The 16,821-nt window shown below is 40.3% G+C and overlaps 1 protein-coding gene across 8 annotated transcripts in view; it reads left to right on the top strand.

The window, feature by feature from the left end:
• The window catches only part of FAT3 (FAT atypical cadherin 3), a 631,203-nt gene that overhangs the window by 153,935 nt on the left and 460,447 nt on the right, over positions 1-16,821 (top strand). The gene's annotated exons all lie outside the window — the stretch shown is intronic.

Below are 16,821 nucleotides of genomic sequence, written 5' to 3'. Positions count from 1 at the left end.
TGCCATTAGGGAGAATGGGACTTGAGGTCCCATGTTTTTATGTATCTGTGCTGAGGTAAGGGCGGTCCTATACCAAATGACTGTGACTATGCCAAGGTCTCTAATGAATTTCATGGCTTGGTAGTGGCAGCCAGTCTGAAGTCCCAGACCTGTGCTTTAATCACTATGCCACATTTTCTGTCATTGTTATTTAGAAAACATGAGTTCAAGCAGAAGGAGCAGATTAAATGTACACTTGGCTCTTCTGTGGGATCTCCTGTTCTCAGTGGTGTCATGATGTCCTTGCAACCACGTTGGTATGAGCATGCACACATTCCGCAGTTGTGGAGAATGGGGCAAGGCCATTAGCAGATGCTCCAATCCATGAATAATAGGTCTGTAGAAGGGAAAAGTGATTGTATTTAAAATGTGGTGTTATTCTAAGGCCTCCTTATATTTTGGGGTGACATTGGAAGCTGTATTGTAAAATTCCTAAGACTGAATTCAGGATCCAAGTCAAGAATATTCCAAAGAATACTCTGCAACCAAAGAATTCTGTCTCTTGAAATCTTGCCAAATACATTTTAAGTAGTTCTGTAATTTTCTTTCAATATACCTTAAAAATCTGGGAAACAAGTAATGGAATTTTGACCCATGAGCTTCCATAGATGTAAAAGAAGGCATTGGTCTCCACATTTCCATTGTACATCTTACTGGAATAAATTTTTATTGCTTCCCACACACTGGGTGCTCACTGAAAGAACATTGCAAAAAAAAAAAAAAAAAAAAAAGTTACACAAAGCACAGCAGAAGGGAAAATTGGATTGCACAAGGTCACCTACAAAATAAAATAAAACATTGGGTTGCTGTGACATATTGTTAAACCAGAATTCTGAGGAATAGATATATCATAGAGCGGGTTGAACTGTTATGTCTAGTGTGGGGAACATATTCCAGATCAACTCTTGCAAGTGACCAAGAAATGAGATGGCATTTTATGGCAAGATGTTTTGGTGTTGCAACAGAAGCCTGGATCTATTAGTTTCTGCTTTGCTGATTGAATGGGTAAGTAGCACCTAAATGGTTACAATGATGATGCAGCATAACAAATTGTGCCTTTTTGTTACCATTGAGATCCAACCCAACACATGGTATTGTTGTGTGTGTATTGCTGGGTTTTCTTGGCAAGATTTGTTTAGAAGGGATTTGCTTTGCCATCCTCTGAGAATACGACTTGTCCAAGATCACCCAGTGGGTTTCCATGGCTGAACAGTGATTTGAATTCTGGTCTCCAGGGTGATAGTCCAGTGCTCAAACCACTACACTATACTGGCTCCCATTTACTTGTTGAGGAGATATTTGTGTAGTTTTGCCACTTGGATTGGAGAAGGTAAAAAGAATCCTAGTGGAAGACTTGGTAAGAAGTTATATTACTTTTGTTTCCATGGCTGAGTGAGGATTCAAAACCTGGTCTCCAGAGTCTTAGTCCAACACTAAAACTGGTATGCCACACTGGCTCTCTTATTTTGAAGACTATCAAATTATACTGTAGAACATTAAAATCAGATTCCTTCATTACTATGGTATTTCTGATTTCTATGTATGGGTGTGAAAGCAGGGAAGTGAAGAAAACTAACAAGAAGAGAATTGTAGTGGTGGAGGCGTGTTCTACAGTTACTGTAGACTGCCAAAAGACAAGTAAATGGGTCTGAGGGCAAACAAACTGAGCTATAATACTTTGGACATATCATGGGATGATGTGACTCACTGGAAAAGACAATAATGTGGGGAAGCTGGAAGGCAGTGGAAAAAGAGGAAGACCACATAGGCAGACTGGCTCAGTGGCCAAACTTGAACAGGGGCTGCTATTTAAAGGATCTTTTAGCGTCCTCTCATTCATATGCTATAAGTAAAAACAGACTTGATGGCACAAAACAACAAAAAAAATGCTGAAGCAATTAAATAAATCATATATGGGGCAAGCAAAATCAGGCCCTAGGGCCACATGTGCCCACCTAAGGCTATTTGTGTTCCCTGAAAGTCACACATAGGCCACAGAACTGGCCCCTGGACCTTCTGTAGTTTCCCCAACCCATCCTTCCTATGATTCGCCTGATCCCCATAAGAACTTCCAAGCATAGTCCTCAAGTGAGGAAGCTGTGGATCTTCAGATTTTATTTCATATAAGTGGCTATGAGCCCAGAGTGGACAGTTGTCAGGGATGCAGGAGGTCCAGCTACATTTGGAGGTCCACAGGCTCCTTATGCCATCTTGACTTTATTTCTGTCACTAGCTCATTCTGCCTCTCCTGTACCTTGGGGAGGAGTTAGGTTTCATTGTATAGCAAGGATTCAATGAATTTGCACATCTGGTTCTAAATTGTTAGGAACAAACAAGGTCCAAAGATCCATTTTTATAGGTGGTGTTTATGGGGGGATTCTAGATTGACAGGCTATAATTTACACTCATGCTGTGTCCTTTTCCTTGATTTCATTTCTTCTTCAAAACCATGCATGCTCCGAGCAAACAATATTGCTTTGCAAATGCTGCAAGTTGGTAATAGACCTGGTGCTTTTGAGCTGCCTCCAGTGATGCAGAGCTGTGAAAGTTCTGTTTGACTGGTCAGAAATACTAAAGTCATGCCTAGTTATGTTTTTTTAAAGCATGCACTGAGAAATCAACCGCATTTCCTAGAATTAAATGACTACTGTGCTCTTGAACAGTTGCCCCTTGTGAGCTGTGGGCAAACTAAAATATATCATTATACCCTTTTGCTGCTTGCTGTGGGATTATAGCTGTGGCTGGAAAGTATTTTTTTAAGAGAGAGAGTGAGAGAAGGGGGGAAAGAAAAGTTGTAAAGAATGGCAACAGCTTTATGTATGCATCTGCTGTGTGATATTTCCTGCCGTTATTCTGTAACAAGATGCTAAGAAGGGGCCGCTTCTACATCGCAAACAATAGGAGTCTTTCTTGAAAGGTACCTTGTTAGCATTTCTCCTGCCACCTCAACCCCCCTTTCCTTTCCTAGACTCTAATGTTTAAGCTATCACAGCATCGTTGGCATTGACAGTTTTCACACTAATAAATGGTCCAAAAGCCTTGGAAATTCTAGGTGGTGATTTAAGAGTTACGAAGAATATAGCACTCTCTAATTTCACCGTTGCAGTTTCCTTGGATACAGAACATTTTTGCATACCGTTAAACAAGATGCTTTCTTGCTATAATCATTCCAATAAGTTCAAGTTTTGGAAGAGGAAACCTCGGGGGCGAAGACTGATGAACACTTCGTATGATCATCACTAGATAGGATAACGGGAGGAGAAGTGACTTAACATTGTCAATTAACCTGGGCAGCTTGCTCTGAGTTAAGTGTAGGCTTCTAAACTGCTGGAGATATCTTGGATTTGTATTGAGGAAATACTTTGACATTGGGTACACAAATTGCGTTCCCGCTGAGATGAATGGGGTTAAATATTTGTGTAAGGGTTCTTGAAGAGGTTGTGATTTTTCTCATAGACTATTTTGCATACAGATGTTAGTTATTTTGACACTATTTCTGAGCTTAAATTGCAGATGGAGGTTTTCTGAAAATGAGTGGCTTGTGCTACTCTGGGTGGTCATCTTTCACAGGGATACTTTTATTTGTCTATTCCTGCATTGGCAAGTGGTTGGACTTGATGAGTGCTCCTCAAGGTGGTGGTCTTCCATTACATTGACTGCTGTTCCCTGCAGAATTTCCAAAAAAGAAAGAAGCAATTGTAGGCAGAGGGCACAAATATGGTGCAAGTCTCCAAAACAGCAGGGGGGGGGGGGAAAGCTGCTGGTCCCCCACATCACATAGCTTGAGAAGCTTTGATTTAAGACATATGATACAAAGTTCAAGATCCCAAGAGTTCTGCAGAATCGGAGCACGCTGTAGGTGAATTGTCTCAACCAAGGAAGTCACAGCTAGAGATGTGAAAGCCTGGAAAAATCATGGGAAAAAATAAGAAAAAAATTGCGGGAGGGACTGGAAAAATACAGGGGGGGGGGAAGAGAAAACAAATAAAAAAAACCCTGAAAAATAAGGAAGAAAATCAATTATGGAATGTTTTACTTTAGCATGATTCAGGGGGGGGGGGGGGGGGACAACAAGAAAAATATTTCTAGTCACTGCCCTGAATTTACATGACCTGGGCAGGGTTATTATTAGTAAGATTTCTTTGAGGTTTTTCACTTGTAAGGTCAGCATAACTCACCATAAGTTGATGTCAACTTTATGGTATTGTTGAGCCTGTGGATCACTGTTGGCTGTGGATTGTCATGCCCCGTATGGTTAAATGGCAGTGATGTGAACGCAGGGTCACCATTTTATAATAAACTGCAGCTCCCAGGAGTCCATAGGATGGAGCCATGAAAGTTGAAATGGAGCCAAAGTGCTATGATTTTATAGTGTGAAAGGTCTCTTGGTACAACCATTCTAGTTGGACCAGAGGAACAGTTGAGGTTGTTGGATGCATTTAGCTTGGAGAAAAGAAGATTGAAATGTGGGATAAGAGCCATCTCTGAATATCTTAGGAGCTGTTGCTCACTGCTGATATAGAAGACAGAACAAATGGTTTCAAACGACAAGCAAAGAGATTCTCACTAAACATTAGGAAGAACTTCCTGAAGGTGAGAGTTGTACAACAACAGACCAGTCTGCTTTGGAGGGTTGTTGTTCAATTGAGGCTTTTAAACAAAGATTAGATGGCCAGCTCTTGAGCTACTCTAGCATTTGATTCCTGCTTTGGTGTGATATTTATTTATTTAAAATATTTATACTGTGCCCTAGATCACAAAATATTTGGACAGTTTACAATAAAATCAGTTTAAGAAGCATAAACTTAGAGTAGTCACAAGGTATAACAATACAAATGATATAAACATTCTGAAATTTAAACTACTGAATAATTTTAAAATTTCTTGTTAAAACATTTGAAAATATGCATGTATATCAGTGTGGATGAAATAATAAGATGCTTTTATTTAAAAAAAAGCCAAATTTTTACTTGGGACAGAAAAGAAGCCAATATTGATGCCAGCCAGGTCACCAAAGGGAACCCATGACTGGGGTGCCAGCATAGAAAGGGGAGCTAGAATAGATTACTCTTGAGATACCTTTCAACTTTAATGAGTCAGTAATTCTTTGTCAAGTGAGGTTTACTATCCCTATGTATAATTCCCATTGAAATCAGTCTTCAGCATAAACCCTAGTAGATCTATTTATACCAAAGGTTTAAAAACTTATTTTCAAAATGGTAAGTTGGCAATAAGAGAATCGATAAATAAGCTGTTACCGGGTTGTTGTCATTTTCTTTTTATGCTAGAAAGACTTCTTGAGGTTCCTCTTATAAACACTTTTCTTCTAGACAAGCAATATATTTCCCAGATCATTTAATAAAATAAAGTCATTGTCTCAGCGGCACACAAAGCACAGATAATCCTACAATATCATTTGGACATAAATTCCTGGGACAGGTGCAAAATGGATCTCTTTGCAGCCGTCTTGGCTTTATTGAAATTCTGTTCATAAAGCTTTCAGCTTTCGAATGCCAAAAGCTGTTTCAAGCTTCTTTTTGAGAAAATGACATATAGAAATGTATTATGCCTACAGCAGTTATTCTTCTCAGGCGGAAGAGTTGGCTTCTTTTAAGAGAGGAGTGCTTTTCTGCAGAAGTTTCTAATATGACAAACTTGATTTTTTTAAAAAAAAATTCAAGTAAAAATGGATGCTGAGTAGGCATTTCTGTGTCAGATCTTCACCATTCAAATACTGCTTACTAGCATCTCCTGCATTCATGAGTGATAGATAAGCCCCAGGGTAGGACTCAGATACTCCACAAAAACATTGGGTTTATCAAGTTGATGGTGGGTTAGCACTAAAAGCTTCAAAGTGTATTTTTTTGGAAGTGGAATGTTGTAAGACCTATTCTTTGCTCAGGATATATAGGCTGCAATCCTGTTGGTGTCATAAACATATGTGAGTTCTCTTATGCATATGGGTATGTGTTTGTTGGTTATGCAACTAATATACTCAGTTCATTGGTTGCATTAGTGAAGTTCTGCAAGTGTGACCATTTTACATGGAGTTGCACATTCTTACATTGTGCAGAACTCCTGTGAATGTTCTCCATTGCACAGTGGGGTATAAACAGGCCACATTGGTAGATGCATTGTTGGTTGTACAATATCCTGCAGAAGGGTGATATCGGACACCTAGTATGAGTGTAGATTTGCCTTGTGCAAGCATAATGTAGAATCTTGGCCATAGTGTGTGGTGGCTTGTTTTGAGGAAGGAATGTCAAGTGGTCAACTTGTGGTCAAGTTGGCAATCTTTTATTTGTCTCTGTAGACTTGTGTCTTCTCTTATTCTTTAATTCTTTAACCATATAGTTAAGAGGATCATGAATCTTGAGAAACAGTACCTTACAACTGATATTTGTTGCCTTAGTCGTTTGAGTGTTGGACTGCAACTCTGGAGACCAGGGTTTGATTCCCTGCTCTGCCATGAAATCCACTGGGTGGATTCCTTAGGGAAGGCAATGGCAATCTTTTAATGTTTTTAAAATTAGCTTCATCTGTCAGGAGTATTTTGATTGTGTCTTCCTGCAATGTAGGGGATGAGTCTGGTGGTCTCTCCCAACTCTGTGATTCTACTCTACTCTACTCTACTCTACTCTACTCTATGTAGACATTGTAGAATCCCAGCCATTCATTATAGCCCTATCGTAATGAGGTCCACAGTATGGTTGTAAATTGTAAAAGTCTGCGATGTTTCCCAGTTGCTGTGAGATTACAATTGAAGCTGTAAACGAGGACTTTTCTTTTTGTTGTTCAAAGAAAGCTTAAAGGCCCATTTGTTCTTAGTTAAAAAGTGTAGCTGATCTCCTAAATTCATGTAAAATTAAAGAAAAGAGGATTGCTGTGGGTGGCTTGCAAATGTTGAGGAAAACAGAAATGGGAATCATGGTGTGTATCTCTTTTTTTGGTCTGTTGATTCCTAAAGTTTGATGGAAGGGTGTTAACTTGTTTTGTAGGCAACAGGAGAAAGTTGATTTGAGATCAAAAGATACCTGAAGAAAAGTCCCTTAGGTCTTAGCTTTCTACAGGAGCAAACAAATTTAAAGTCCAAACATGCCTGCTAGATCTCCCTGTTCTCCACAAGACATGAGCTAACCATAGCTCCAAAAGTATCATATCACAGGGATCCTCAGCTTCAATAATGTAGCTGTACATTTGGAGGAAGTTGTGAAATTACCAGTGTGGTTGCTAAGTGGCCATTGCAGAAATGTAGCTGGTATTATGATTACCTATTCTCAATTTCAATCATCAGTCATTTGGATTCAATCCAAAAATCTAGTAATCAGTGTGGTATCAAAATGTAATGTGACATGTTTGAAATAGTGTCACTTATTGCAATTCTACTACTATGATCTTTATAGCATTTTCATTTAGCTGTTTTGTCTGTCCATTTGGATTTGTTTCCAGATCATCTGTCACCAGTTGAACCTTTATTGTTTTCTTTTCCCAGACACACTGAATCTCCATTTGTAGGTCTTGATGTTTCATAATCTTCCTCTCTTTGTCTTCTATCATGCTGTCTCCAGGGATTGTCATCACGTTGTTGTTATTGTTGTTGTTGTTGTTGTTGATGATGATGATGAGGAGGAGGAGGAGGAGGATTTAGTTCAAAGGACCAAAGGGTTTGACAGTGTAGTTTGGATGAACAGAATCATAGAATCATAGAATCGTAGAGTTGGAAGAGACCGCAAGGGCCATCCAGTCCAACCCCCTGCCATGCAGGAAATCACAATCAAAGCATCCCTGACAGATGGCCATCCAGCCTCTGTGTAAAGACCGATAAGGAAGGAGACTCCACTACACTCTGAGGGAGTTTGTTCCACTGTCGAACAGCCCTTACTGTCAGGAAGTTCCTCCTAATGTCTTTTCTTGTAGTTTGCATCCATTGTTCTGCGTTCTAGTCTCTGGAGCAGCAGAAAACAAGCTTGCTCCCTCCTCAACATGACAACATGACATATTTAAACAGGGCTATCATATCACCTCTTAACCTTCTCTTCTCCAGACTAAACATCCCCAGCTCCCTAAGTCGTTTCTCATAGGGCATGGTTTCCAGACCCTTCACCATTTTAGTCGTCCTCCTTTGGACATGCTCCAGTTTCTCAATGTCCTTTTTTAATTGTGGTGCCCAGAACTGGACTCAGTATTCCAAGTGGGGCCTGACCAAAGCAGAATAGAGTGGCACTATTATTTCCCTTGATCTAGACACTATACTTCTATTGATGCAGCCTGAAATTGCATTGGCCTTGTTAGCTGCCACATCGCACTGTTAACTCATGTTCAACTTATGGTCTACTTGGACTCCTAGATCCCTTTCACATGTAGTCTTGCTCAGTCAGTTGTACCCCATCCTATATCTGTGCATTTCATTTTTCCGCCCTGTATTGAATTTCATTTTGTTAGCTTTGGCCCAGTTTTCTAGTCTGTTCAGGTCATTTTGAATCTTGATCCTGTAGAGAATGTTATCATGAACAGAATGCACTTTGAAGTTATATAGATAGAGTCCATCTCATGTCTCTGGGTGCATGACATTGAATTGACTTACAGTAACTTCAGCTTTTAACAAGGACTTAAAATTCTACTAAATTTCCGTATGCTTTCACTAGACTCTGTAGGGTACTAAAAGTGAAGCTCCCAGGTGTTTACTTTGACGTTTTAAATTATTGATTTAGGGAGCCTGGTCTTGGAACTTAAAAGGCCACCATTAGAATGCTAATGAGAAAGATTAGGAATCAGTGTCCTGGAATAGGGAGCTGGAATGATCTGAAGTTTCATCTAGTGAAATGGCCTTCAGTATGTTAAACCCATCTGATTTGAATATGTATGCCTTAGCAATCATTTTAGGAGTAACAGCTGGAATATCATATTTCTTGAACATTAGATGGCAGCGTTATATCAAGTCATATTATTTGACTGTCTTGCCCAGTATGGCTCATCCAAGGGATGATGGATACGTTGTTATCTAATAATAATAATAATAATAATAATAATAATAATATGTTTTATTTATAGACCGCTATTCCGCAATGATCATAGCGGTGTACAATAAAAATTGCAGTACAAAATTAGCCCCTACCAACCCCCTCACTCCCTCCAGGCTGGACAATGACAGTTGGCCGTGGAGGGAGGGCTCTGTTGTTGCACTACAACTCACATTATCCCTAGGCAATATAGCCAGTGGTAAAGGGCTGTAGAAAAAACATATGATGGCTACATATTACCCAACCTTGGTTGATTCTGACTGCCGTTGGTTCTCCAGAACAGAGAGAGTTCTGTCCTACCTTTGCTTGCTAACTAAGGCATGGTACAGACTACGCAAAAGTGCCGTGCTGGTGCTGATTTTAGAGTTAGGAACCACGCTGCAACTGCACAGTCCCTAACCTGAATAAGGTGCCACCATTGTTATGTAAGCGCTGTGCGGTGTCCGCACGTCATCGCACAGTCAGTGGCGCACTTGTTACGTCGCACCTTTGGCGCAAAAAGAACCCAGGTTTTCGGAGTTCTTTTTCCTGCAGAGGGAAGCCGCTCGATTTGGCGGCTGCAGCTTCCCTCCGGAGGAAATTAGGCCAGCAGCAGGCCGCCCTTTTTAGGCAGTCTGTCTCATACCTAGGAGAAGCTAGGAACTAAACCTGTGGAATTCTCTGGGCAAATTGTGTGTTTTACTGCTGAGCTATGATCATTTTTACTTAAATATATGCTTCCTTAATTTGCCAGTGTGCCTTCAAGTCGTTCCCAGCTAATGGCAACCCTAAGAAAACTGGTCATTGGCTTTTCTTGGCAAGATTCCTTTGGAAGGGATTTGCCATTGCCTTCCTCTGAGACTGAGAGAATTTCACTTGCCCAGGGTTATCCATTGGGTTGCCATGGCCGAACAGGAATTGGAATCCTGTCCTCCCAGAGTCCTAGTCCAACAATTTAACTGCTATACCATGCTGTCTCTCTCCTACAATATTATATTCTCTCATTCTAAGAACAATGGTTTTGCATAATGTTGGAAAGAATTTAGAAAAGTGTAGATTCAGCACAGTGTAGTACCAATGATTTCCAAAACAGTCTAAAGAAACATTAAGGTCCTTAAAGTCATCCTTCGGCCACCTTGTTCCCATCAACTTTGAGAACTGATTTTTTAAAAATAAAAGCAAAAACTATTGTACTTTTGTTAACCACACTGTTTTTAAACTCTGAAGATTATTATGTCATGGAAAGTGATGGGGCATTTTAATGGGCATGATGGGTTCTGTCAGGCCTTTCAACACTCTGTATGAACTGAATATGCATCACTAGAAGTATCTTTGGGATGCTTTTCAATATTTAGAGTTGTAATTGATGGACAAAGTGTTTGTCTTGGGAAGGGCTGATATGAAATTTAATATGAAACTTACAAAATTGGAAAATAGGGTAGTACAGTAATATTCAGCTCCTGGTCAATCCTGGGAGTCCCAAATGGGCCATCAATGTAGATTGAGTAACCTTAGGCAGGTCACTTTTTCTCAGTTTAACATGTTGTTGTGTGCCTTCATGTTGTTTCCAATTTATGGGGACCCTAAAATGGCAAGTTTGTTAAGAAGGGGTTTGGCTTTACCTTCTTTTGAGGCTGAGAGAGTGTGACTTGCCCAAGGTCACCTGGTGGGTTTCCATACCTGAGTGGGGATTCGGACCCTGGTCTCAGGAGTCCTAGTCCAGTAATCAAGCCACTACACCACACTGCCTGTTTCAGCTTGAAGGTATGGTGGAGGATGAAACAGGCTGTATTTCTGTTGCTCTTAGCTTCTTGGATGAAGAGCCAGATACGAATACAAACGTACTCAAGGAGTTTTAAAAAAGCTTGCTATTCACTGTAGGGGGGGCTGGGTGTAGGTTGCTCCATCTGCTCATGCTGTGCGTAGTTTTTACTCGTGGGTGGAATTATGTCTGCTGCTGAAATAAACTCTCCCTATTTGAGGAGAAAGACGTGTCCAGGGTGTATGACAAAAGTGCGTTGGATAGCATGCCCATTCAAGGAATGGAACAGATGGCATTCCCTTTCTCAAAGCCTACCTTATGCACCTGTGTAATCACAAAATTGCAAGAGACTTCAGGGATCATCTAGTTCTCCCAGTTGTGAGGAAAATGGCCTTGCATTGAAACAGTGGCTTCCATGTTACCGATGTGGTAAAATTACTCTAGGTTTTACTCCAGATTTTTAAGGAGCTACAGTCTATCCCATTTCCCTATATGAACCTGCCAGAGTCTTAGAATCCTTGGGGAAGAGCTTTCTCTTGATCCCATCAGCATCATCACAGTCCACTTTGCTGTGGGCAGTAGACAGAGACTTCTCAGTGGCTGCTCCCAGCCTTTGGAATTCCCTTCCATAGGAGATTTCTGTTCTCCTTTTGTCAACTGGAAAAGATCTTTTAATTGAATAAGGCTTTTAATTATTGATTGGTTGCAGGAATCTTTTTGGCTCTGAGTGTGTCTGTGTATGTACTCTATTTTTAGCTTTATTGTTCTGTATTTAAATCATTTTATACTTTTAAATTGCAATGGTGTTTTAAGGTGATGATTGTTTAATTGTGTTTTAACTTTTTATTATTAGATTTACTTTATTTTTAGGCTTTGTAAGTCATCTTGGGTTGCTTGCTATTAGGAAGGCAGCATATAAATACAACGAAATAAAATAAGCTACCCAAAGTGCTGAACCCTGACATGGAAGTCAATGGCCATCACTGAAGTCAAGCATAGTGTAGTGACTACCATTTGGGGTTTGGATTTCGGAGATCCCTGTTAAACACTGCCTTGAAGCTCACAAGAGAAGAGTCCAGTAAGTGCTGGCTTATTGCTTGTCCTACTTATTCCTGTCTACATGAGGATAGATGTAGGGAAGCTTGTCAGTTTTGGTTGATTGCATTTGGAAGTGAACCAGGCTCACTCACACTTTCTGAGCTTAAGGGGTGGGTTGGAACATAGTTGTCTTTCTAATTTCACACTTCTTCTACTTCTGTGACAAGTTACCGAAATGTATATAAAAATGTACATGAGATTGAGGAAAGGGTCTGCCCAATCTTGCAATTAGTAGGCTCTGGAACATTACTCCAGTTGCTACTTGTACAATGGAACAGCACCATTGGATGTACTGTATATATTCATGTATATATCTAGAAACTTTACTCAAAAAATTGACTCAAAAAATCTGGGTCAATTTATCCATGGATTGATGGGTGAGAAAATAGTGGCAGCAGTGATGTGGCTCTTTGGAGCTTCCATTCAAAGGAGCACCGAGAAAGTAGTGGTTCTCCTGGAATGAACTAAGCCCTTGCTTTTCACCACTTTTCTCAAAGAAGGGAATACTTCCTTTTTAATATAAGAGCTAATACTGTACCTTAACTCTTGTCTTTTCATCCTTTTTGACATGTGAACATTTTCTTAGCCAGCACAGCTCTCGCACACATTCCTAACTCCCATCTCTCATTCTTCATCCTAACCTGAATCTAACTAATCTCTGTCTTTGACTAACTCTCCCAACATCTTTTAACTCCTATTCCCAACTGACTGTTAAATACACCAACACCCTCCCATCTCAGAGGCAAGGAAATATGAGGCCTGCTCTGGTTATTCTCATAGCATCAACCCAAGGTTTATTGTGGCATCCAAACTGAGACAGTATATTCGAGTAAATCATCATTTTCAGAATTTGAATATCAGTTTATGCTTCTTTGTCATGCAGTGCCAAGTTACTGTGGCCTCTCCCGCACCACCCTTTGCTGTTGGTTTCTTGTAGCTGTTGGTTACATGTTGCTGAAACACTGAGACAAGAAGATAGCCCTAAATTTCATCAATATGGTAATGAAGTATTTGTCTTGGACTTGAGAAATTTGCATTTACAAGGTGAATGACTGCAGAGCTTTCTAAGTACTCCAAGAGCCTAGTTTCTGTTGTCAGAGAAGTACTTTGCCCCTAAACAAAGTCACCTTGACTAATGCTGTGCATGTTTGGAACATGACTTCCATTTTTAATTGCTATTTTAGTTCAAAAGAGAGTCCACTCCTATCCTCTTTAATTGACACCAGCGTAAATCTAAGTAGTTTCCTGCTTGAATGTTTCAAAAGCACAAACAAGCGCTTTATTTAGTAATTTTTTTGTTTTTAAATCAGAACAGTATATGAAGTTATTTTTGTTCATTTCCTTTCAGTTCTCAGTTGAATGATTGCTTCTGCTTGCTGAACATGCCACACCTGTTAAAAATAAATTCCAACGATCAGGAAACTATGTAGAAAATATTAGTTCTTATTTAATCTGAGAATCTTGCCCAGCCCACAAAATCAGATAGATGAAGAAAGCCATCTAAGAGTAATTCTTACCTAAGCCTTGTTTTCAAGGAATAAGATATTTATGTTATCCTTTGGCCAGTCTAAGAATGCACTTCTATGACCTGTTTGTGGGGTTTCATGACTTGAAGCATATAGTAAGTTTAATGACTTCCAGTTGGTGGATGAATACTGGTTAGAAAAATTTACACCATGTGGATTGAGGGCCTTCCCTGAATCTCCCTCTCCCTTCCCTGCTTATGCTTCATGTCTTGGTGGTTAAAGCAGGTGATGTAATGGCTGCTGGTCCATGGTTTCATAACAGTGTTATCCAAAGAAAGGTGGGGATGAGCAGGGGGCCCACGAACTGTCAGCTTCACTTCACTTTAAATGTTGGGCAAATTAGCTTAAGTTTTGCAAGAGGCTGGATAATTTTAGGACCATTGGTACCTTTGTATACCAGTACTCACTGTGTAGGACTGCAAGTTTGGGTGAATTAAGAAGGTTTTATTTAGAAATATACAAGAATGCAATCAAACACACAATAGTAATGCAAAGAAACATGGCATTCAGAGTTAACTGAAAAGGAAATGGTATAGCAGAGTTTGAAGGGTGATAATTACCTGTCCAAAGAGTAGCTCAAACTGAGGGTGGCACATGATTGGAAGAATTTCACTGTGCACATGGAGCAGAGACAGGGGGCCAACTGTGTGCAAAGGGGCTAGGTTTTGGAACCAATATTTATACCCGATAACTAGCCTCTAGGGGTATGTTTGATGACCTCTAGCAGTGTAGCTAGAGGTCATCAAACATACAGTGTAGAAAGACCTGATGGCTTTCCCAGGAGTCAGCAATGGGATTCTGGTCTGGTTGATGGTGTTAACTTTAGGGTAACAAAAACAGTAATTGGGGAAACATGGCAGAGGGTGGGAAGAAAAAGCTGGTTTACTGCTTTGATGCAGTGAATCTTCCTTTGTCTCTTGCTGCAAGAGGAAATTCAAAAGGAGTCCTGAGCAAGGAAATTGTCAGCAAACCCATTTATTTTTCATGCTAGCATTACCCAGATCATACACATGTCTTTGAGGCTTTGCTCCTTTCTCATGGGAAATCCACCTTGTGTTCCAAAGGCCATTGTGACCTCTTAAGAACATCCTGGCTTCAGAAAGGAAGATATGAAAATATAGAGACCCCAAATACTGCATGGGGTATGCAGGGTGTACTAATAGCAGGAAGGGTGATGTGGGCACTAGTAGTCAATTTGCAGTGGCAGCCTTGTGGCAGTCAAAGCCTGTGCTTCAACCCTGAAGTTTGGGAGATGATACTCAGCATGAAAGATTGGGGTTGCAACTTACAGGGTTTAATATTTGTCCAGCCTATCCAGCGTCACATTTAACCCTCTGTCATGATCCCAGCAGACATGATAGGAATGGGTTTCTTAGCTCCCCAAATTGCCAGGGCCAATAGAATCAAAGAGAAGGAGTAATTCATGAAAGTAAACATTCTGAAAAAGCTGTATGTCTTGATAAAACGCACAGGAGAGTTGATCAGGGACTATTGATTAATGTGCGGTGTGGCTGAATATAGACTCTGGGGTTGGAGCTAAGGTGCTTTGTGGGAGTGTTATAAAATCATTGCAATAAATCGATTTCAGCTAGTGCTTAAAACTGGCAGCAGAGTTATAGAATTACACTCCGTTTAAAAGAATGAGACTGGCCCTGAAACCTTGCCATAAAAATTCTGCACAGCTTGTAGAAATTTCCCACTATATGCCACTGTTATCAGGAACATCCTCTTCCCCCTCTTCCTCCTCCATTCTTACCATTTGTGTTCTTTTAAAGTCACTTTAAAATTACCAGCATGCTGCCATTGGTGTCATATCTGTGTCTTTGCAGTCTGTAACTGTGGGAGTTCTTTAATGCTAAAGTCCATTAGCTTCTTATATGTAACAAAGTAATTGAGTAGCCAAGCTTCAAAGTACAATCAGGAATTCCTAACAAGGTGCTTTTTGACAAATATCCTGCCCATTTTTTGTTCTTCAATATTTTGGTCAAGTATCCTTTTGTAAAGCAAATACAAAGGTCATGCTGTCTTGGTGAAATTTTGGATCTGCTTTGGGAACATGTACATGCACGAGATTTCTTAAAAGGGAGAATTTATCCAGGCAGAGAGTGTACAGTGTCATCTTTGCCAAAAAATTTTTTAAAACTGACAAAATGTCCATCATTCTGATGGACAGATTAGCAGTGTCTTGACATTTTGCCACTCCAGGGGATTTTGCCAGTCATTTAAAATGATGGCAGCTGCCTACCACTGTATAAAAAAAGTACACTGTTCAGAATATATATGTGGTAGGGTAGGCTCTGTTTACAACAGGCATTAGCCCTGGCAGGCCTATAAAGTTACCCATGGATGCTTTTTGTGTGAATCAGGCTGCAGGTCATGACTTATGGCAACCCCATGAATTTCATAGTGTTTTCTTAAGCAAGGAATACTCAGAGGTGGTTTTGCCAGTTCCTTCCTAACCCTGCTTAGATGACCCAAATGACCATGAGCTGATGCTGATTAGCTTCTAAGATCAGACAGGATCTGGTTCCTTTAAGCTGTTTAGGCTGCCTTGCTGATGCCTTACCTGGACATACAGTATATCATGGCAAATCTTAGAAGCTGCAGTATCTGCATCACTGGGTCGCCATTGCTCAAAGCCAGAACACTCTGAGCCATGGCTTTTGGACAGGTTTTGGTAATAACACAGCATGGTCTCAAGTTCTGGTCCCAAGTACATTTCTCCTTAGAGGCACATGAGAAGCATACGATTATGTGAGAACAATAAGAGGTGCATTTGGTATCCTGCATATGTGTAGCCCATAGCAAGAATTTCCAAAGCCATGTCCATGATTTACAGCTTACCGGGGGTTCAATTATTTTTTTCCTGGCCATCTGGGAATGCAAAGATGTGGCTGATCATTGCAAAACTATGTTAGTTAAAGTGATGGTCTGCAAGACTGGTGCTGGTCTGTGAACCATTGTTGGTCTGTAGTGAGTTTCCAACAGGCAAAGCCAATATATATCCATTTAAACTATAAGAATAATGCAGTTTGCCACCACGTTAAGTGCTATAGGTCCTGTGAAGTCCTGGCATTTGTAGTCTTACAAGGTCTTTAGCTTTCTCTGCCAAATAGTGCTGGTGCCTCACAAAACTACAAATTCGACTATTTTGTAGGCTGGAACCATGGCAGTTAAAAGTGGTGCCAAACTACATTATTTCTACAGTGTAGATCCACCCTCAGATAATAACATGGCACAAATGTGATACCAGTCCTTGGCACATTGGGAACAATAATTGCCAGTGCACTGCACCAGGTTGTTTGAGATGCACTATAGTTTCTGGTTGATGGGCTTCTCTCAGCTTAGTAGAACATAGGTTGTGTGCAGGCTTCTGGTAGATTGTGGCAGAGTGTTC

This window comes from Sceloporus occidentalis, unplaced genomic scaffold (genome assembly GCF_023333645.1).
Source record: "Sceloporus occidentalis isolate IW3139 unplaced genomic scaffold, rSceOcc1.0.p SCAF_2, whole genome shotgun sequence".
Lineage (NCBI taxonomy): Eukaryota > Metazoa > Chordata > Lepidosauria > Squamata > Phrynosomatidae > Sceloporus > Sceloporus occidentalis.
Note: the sequence above shows the minus strand (reverse complement) of the source record. Positions and strands in the feature narration are given on the sequence as shown.